Source organism: Sus scrofa, chromosome 16 (assembly GCF_054392235.1).
Source record: "Sus scrofa isolate SSC_HxYL_T2T_F1_AM1 chromosome 16, Sscrofa_HxYL_maternal_Yorkshire_Landrace_v2.0, whole genome shotgun sequence".
Classification (NCBI taxonomy): Eukaryota; Metazoa; Chordata; class Mammalia; order Artiodactyla; family Suidae; genus Sus; species Sus scrofa.
Window position 1 is genome coordinate 81,161,255 of NC_139398.1, and position 6,323 is coordinate 81,167,577.

Genomic DNA, 6,323 nt, shown 5'->3' on the forward strand with positions numbered 1-6,323 from the left:
CCCCAACCATGGCATATGGAAGTTCCTAGGTTAGGGGTTGAATTGGAGCTGCAGCTGCTGGTCTTTGCCACAGCAACGCAAGATCCGAGCCACATCTGTGACCCATGCCACAGCTTATGGCAGTACTGGATCCTTAACCCACTGAGTGAAGCCAGGAATCCAACCTGCATCCTCATGGAGACTATGTCAGGTTCTTAACCCACTGAGTCACAGTGCAAAGTCCTATAACAGCCATTTTAAAGATCTTCTCTACTAATTACGATACCTGTGTCACCTCTGGATCTGTTTCTTTTATTATTTTTTTTCTAGTTATGGTCTCCTTTTCTTGTTTTTTCACAGGTTATATATATATACATATATATATATATTTTTGTATATGTATATATGTATATATATGTATATATGTATATATATGTATATATATATATATGTATATATATATATATATATTTTTTTAGGGCCGCACCTGTAGCATTTGGAGGTTCCCAGGCTAGGGGTCCAATTGAAACTGTAGCTGCAGCCTATGCCAGAGCCTCAGCAACATGGGATCTGAGCCGCGTCTGCAACCTACACCACAGCTCATAGCAACACCGGATCCTCTACCCACCAAGCAAGGCCAGGGATCAAACCCGTCTCCTCATGGATGCCAGTCGGGTTCGCTAACTGCTGAGCCACAACAGGAACTCCAGGTTTAATAATTTGTGATTATGTGGTGGATATTATAGATGATATGTTATTGGGTCTAGGATTTGATATCTTCCTTCAAACAATTTTGATTTTTTTTTTTCTTGGAGGTACTTAATTTACTAGTGGGTTAGCTTAATCATTTAAAGACTTGATTTTAAGCCGCATAAAGATATGTCTAGTCTTTACTCTGGAGCCATAATAGCCCTACACTCTAAGGTGTGGCTTTTCTAGTATCCTGGCTGAATGCTTAGAGTGTTTAGCAGGTCTCTCTGTTCTGGATGATCAGACCATATGTGTCCCAGAGCTGTGACATTCGGAATGTGCATTCAGCTCACAGTTCCTTTGTAGCTATTCTCTGCCAGGCTTTCCAGAATCTAGTCCTGTGCATTTACTTTTTATATTTGGCTACAGACTTAAGGGGACTTAAGGGGATCCTATGCAGATTTCATAGCTCTTTCTATACACAAGTCGCTCCTATCTGAGACCCAGTCCTGCAATTTCAACTGCTTTAGCAACCTTAAACTCTAATTATCTGCCCCCTCAGCTCCAGCTCAGCACAACTGCTGTGCTCTACTTGAAGTCCACTTCCTGGTGTTGCATGGTCTGGAGCAAGACCTCCAAGCAGAGAATCAGGGCAATTTCTCTAATGGATCACATTCCTCTACTGCACGTCATGCAACATCTAAAAACAGCAATTACTTTGTATACTTTCCCATGGTGGAAGGGCTGGTCCTGCCCCAGTTGCTGTCTCATTGCCTGAAACAAAAGTCATTTTTTTTTTTATTAGAGTATAGTTGATTTACAGGGTTGGGTCAATTTTGCTGTACAGCATAGTGATCCAGCTATATATATATATTTATATATATATATTTATATAAAGAATATACATATATTCCTTTTCTTATATTATCTGCCATCATGGTCTATGCCAAGAGACTGGATAAAGTTCCCTGTACTACAGAATAGGACTTCAGGGAGTTCCCGTCATGGTGCGGTAGAAACGAATCTGACTAGGAACCATGAGGTTGCGGGTTCGATCCCTGGCCTCGAAGATGTGGCTTGGATCCAGCGTTGCTGCAGCTGTGGCGTAGGTCAGCAGCTGTAGCTCCAATTGGACCCCTAGCCTGGGAACTTCCATATGCCACAGGTGCGGCCCTAAAAAGACAAAAGACAAAAAAACCCGAAAAACAGAATAGGACTTCATTGCTTACCCATTCTAAAAGTAACAGTTTGCATCTACTAATCCCAGACTCTTTTTGTAATTGAATTTTATTTTATAGTTATATAGAATATTTACATGAGGGAATTCCCATCAAGGCTCAGCAGAAACAAATCTGACTAGTGTCCACAAGGACGCAGGTTTGATCCCTGGCTTCACTTAGTGGGTTAGAGATCTGGTGTTACCGTGAGTTGTGGTGTAGGTCGAGAACGTGGCTCGGATCCCGTGTTGCTGTGGCTGTGGTGTAGGCTGGTGGTTGCAGCTCAGATTCGACCCCTAGCCTGGAAACCTCCACATGACATGGTATGGCCCTAAAAAAAAAAAAAAAAAAAAAAAAAAAAAAAAAAATTTACCTGATTCCAAATCAAATCTACAAAATAAGATTTATTCACAGAAGCCTAGCTGATATTCCTGTACCTTCCACCCTATTCCATTTCCTTATATGTAACAATTAAAAATGATAATTATGGTTTATTTTCTATTCTTTCTTTTGTTAACATAAGCAGCTGTGTACATATTGTATGTTGTATTCACCTTTTCTTTAGATAAGTAGTGGTAGTATACATGACATACTTTCCTCCATTTTCCTTTTTTTCATGTAACTATGTATTCTGATAATCATTCCATACTGGTATAAAGAGGTATTGCTCATTCTTTCATTATAGTTGCACAGTCCTCAATTCTAAGTGACTAATATGTCCTGGTTTGTGCAGGACTCTCCTGGTGTTAGCACTGAAGGTTCCAGGTGTCCCAAATTGGGTTGGTTGGTTGCCCTATCACTATAATTTATCTAACCAGTTTTCCTCGGATGGATATTTGGGTTATTTCCAATCTTTCACTACTACAAACAGTTCTTTTTTTTTTTTTTTTTTTTTTTTGGTCTTTTTGCCTTTTCTAGACCCACACCGGTGGCATATGGAGCTGTAGCCGCCAACCTGCACCAGAGCCACGGCAACGCATGGTTCCGAGCCTCGTCTGTGACCTACACCACAGCTCACGACAATGCCGGATACTTAACCCACTGAGCAAGGCCAGGGATCGAACCCACAACCTCATGGTTCCTATTCGGATTTGTTAACCACTGAACCACAACAGGAACTTCTACAAACAGTTCTTAATGAATAACCTGTGTGTGTGTATATATATATATGTCTTCATATTTTGCTAATGTATTTTTGAGTTATATTTTTAGATTTGAAATTGCTGGCTCAAAGGTAAATATGTAAGTTTTCCAGATATTGTCAAGTTCTCCTCTACAGGGATTGTACAATATGCATTTCCACCAGCAAAGCTAGAGATCCTGTTTCTCCAGAGATTCACCAAAAGAGAATTTGTCAAACTTTTATTTTTCCAAATGAAAAGGTGAGAAATTATACCTCAGTATGGTTTTGATTTACATTTCTTTTATTAAGAGCAAATTTAAGCATTTTTTCAAAAGATACTTGCACTTCTTGCTCCGTGGACCAGTGCTACAATTCACTAGCCTATTTTTCTATAGGCTTATTGGTTTTTCCTTCTCTAATTTTATAACTTCTTTTATAGATTAGATACATAAACTCTGAGATGTAAGTTGTAAATATTATTTTCAGTTTGCTATTTATCTTTTCACTTTGCTTATAACATTTGTCATGCAAAAATTTTTTTTGAATGTAATCAATCTAGCTGTATTTTCTCTGTTGCTTATGGATTTTGAGTCACAGGAACAGTTTTCCCATTCCCAGGCTATAGAGGATATCAACAATGTTTTCTTCCAGTGCTTATATGGTTTCCTTTACTACATTACATTTCTGATCCATTTGGGATTTATCCTGATGTAAGACAGGAATGGATCCAATTTTATCTTTCTGTGCATGGCTCTCCAATGACGTGAAGATAATTTAAAAGTCCATTTTTCCTCTGATTTGAGCTGTCTTTATGGCATATTAAATTTGCATATGAATAGGTATTTCCCTACTTTTCTCTTCTGTTTCATTTTAATTATAAAGGCTTCATTGCATGTTTTAGTGTCTGGTAGGGCTAACCCCAATTCTTTGTTCTTTTTTTCAGGATTTCCCTATCATTTGTTGTTCTTCCAAATAAACTTTATAATCAACTCATTTAACTGTAGGAAAAATCTGAAGATACTGTATTGGGACTACCAAGGTTTTATATATTAACCTAGGGAAAATTATCATTTTCATGATGTTGAGTCTTCCCAGTCAAACACAGAGTATCAGGGGACATTTCTGATTACCTCTCAGATTAGGGAGTTGATGAAATGCTCTGAGTGATCACGTGGCTGAGGAGTAATGGGTTTCACAAGGCTTCCTGGTCTTCCAGCCCATGCCACCTCTTCCAGGAAGCCTGCCTTCTTTTCCAGGAAAATGATCTCTCTATCCTCTACAGATGTCTTGTGGTTCACATTAACATTTCGACTAGAGTATGTGTTATAAATCACAGTTATACTGCTAAAAGCTAAGCTAAGGCAAGAGACTCTAAGCTGGATCCATCACATCAATTATCTCATAGCCTTTCCCGGGGTCACCAGCTACCCTCTGGCAAGCCAAATATAGCCCATGTGTTTGACCTGCATGGACATCCTTAAAATCTTAAATTTGTTGCCAACATTTAAAAATTATAAGACTTCACACAAAACACAGATTTTCAAATTTCAAATTTGGAAGTTCATGGCAACAACCAACTGGAGTTTAGCATCTGCTGTCCCTTTACACCAGGTGTTCCCTGTACCTTTTAATTTCCATTACCTGGTTAGGCCCTGGAAGCATTTGAGTTAGTATTCCTTCTCCTTAAAACCACTGGAAAGAGGACAGAAGGCAATCCCTGGCCCTGGCACAAAGTAGGTGTTCAGCAGAGACTTGTGGACTGAATAAATCCCTGTTTGCTAATCAGGGCCTGAGAGTTTAGCTTAGCGAAGGTCACATGACCAGAGGGTGGTAGAGAAAGGGAGTTGAGAGGAGGATCTGCTCTGCGCACAGAGTCCGGCAGTGTTTGACAGCCGTCCAAGGGCTGGCGCATGCACTGTCTCACTTGTTAGCTGGTTAATGGCCAGAGACTTGGTCTTCAGCCCTTAACCATCTCTGTTGCTCTCAGATGGAACATTAGTAACTGCCCCATTAACACAGACATGGAGGAGGGGGGCCGTGGACCTCAGGAGAGAAATGGGCCCTGGTGACTTTTTAGCTTCACAGAGTTGGGTTTGAGTCGCTTTCTTTTTCTTCCTCTTTCCACATAGCTCCCCTAGGCCTCATCAAATCTGCTGCTGGAGAGCACTGGAGGGAGCATTGCAGAAAGGCAGAACCAGGTTTGCCCTGGGCGAGCGGGAGTCTGTGCCCACTGCTCAGGGGTTTCCTGGCTTCTTTAGAGGGAAGAGCAGAGGGCTCCGAGAGCTCCAGGCTTCCCAATCCTCCAGGATACGGGAGCTTCAGCAACAAATTGCCCTTAAAAAGAACAGCTAGGAGTTGCCATCCTGGCTCAGCAGTAACGAAACCTGACAGCTACAGCTCTGATTTGACCCCTAGCCTGGGAACTTCCATATGCCACCGGTGCAGTCCTAAAAAGACCAAAAAAAAAAAAAAAAAAAAAAGAAAAAGAAAAAGAACAGCTCATCTTTTTTCATTCAACAAATAGGTATTGAGTGCTTCAGTACCAGCCGCCAGCACTAGCTCATGCTAGTGGCAGAGCTGAAAAATAAGCCTGTAAGAAAAGGCCTTCTAACAGGCCAGACCGGTGCTGCGGGGCTCCCTAGTGGGAGTGCCTCCACGCGGGGATGCTCAGGAAGGTTCCCTGAGGATGCCACCTTCCAGCTGAGCCCTACACGACAAAGAGGCGCTGGCTAGGGGGAGAGGAAGAGGCCCCAGAGGAAGGTCTGAGAATCTGGAGGAGGCTCAGGAGACCGGGGCATGTGGGCAAGGGGCCAAGGAGAAGGCCGTCTGAGGCGGGCCAAGCAGCTAAGAGCTAAATTGAGGGGAGGACTTACTCTTTGCTGTGATAAACAGTTCTCCGCATAGCAGGATGATGAGGGAACCCGTCCTTTCCCTTCCGACGGGCGCCTAAGGTCCAGAGCAGCGTCTGAAGGTGCTACTTTCTTCCTATTCTGATGAGGCCGCCAGCAGGGGTGGGCTCCCCCGGAGCGAACGGGAAGGCGCAGACCGGTCCAGCCAGGCCCGGCCAGTCCCACTTTCCCCTTCCGGTTTGGAAGAGGGAGAGAGGCCGGTCGTGCAGACCTCGGACCTCGTTAAGGAGCAGTGTTCCCGCGAGAGTTTTCCTCCCTCCATCTCCCGCGTGTCACGCACCCCAGAGGCCAGTTAAAGGGTAGGCGGTGGGAGGACTCCGGAAGAATCTCTCCTGCAGTGCGGAGGGTCCTGCAAGAAGCCAAGACTGACAGGCCACTCTCAGGTGGACATTTGCTGAGTGGCAG

General features: G+C 43.0%; 1 protein-coding gene across 9 annotated transcripts in view; it reads right to left on the minus strand.

Moving 5' to 3' along the window:
- GALNT10 (polypeptide N-acetylgalactosaminyltransferase 10) overlaps nucleotides 1-6,094 on the minus strand; it is a 308,233-nt gene extending 302,139 nt beyond the window's left edge. For all 9 annotated transcript variants that reach the window (XM_085001906.1, XM_085001894.1, XM_085001909.1 and 6 more), the window contains exon 1: nucleotides 5,883-6,094. The gene's annotated coding sequence lies outside the window, so the exon portion shown is untranslated. The remainder of the gene's footprint in view (nucleotides 1-5,882) is intronic.
- Nucleotides 6,095-6,323: the final 229 nt, after the last annotated feature.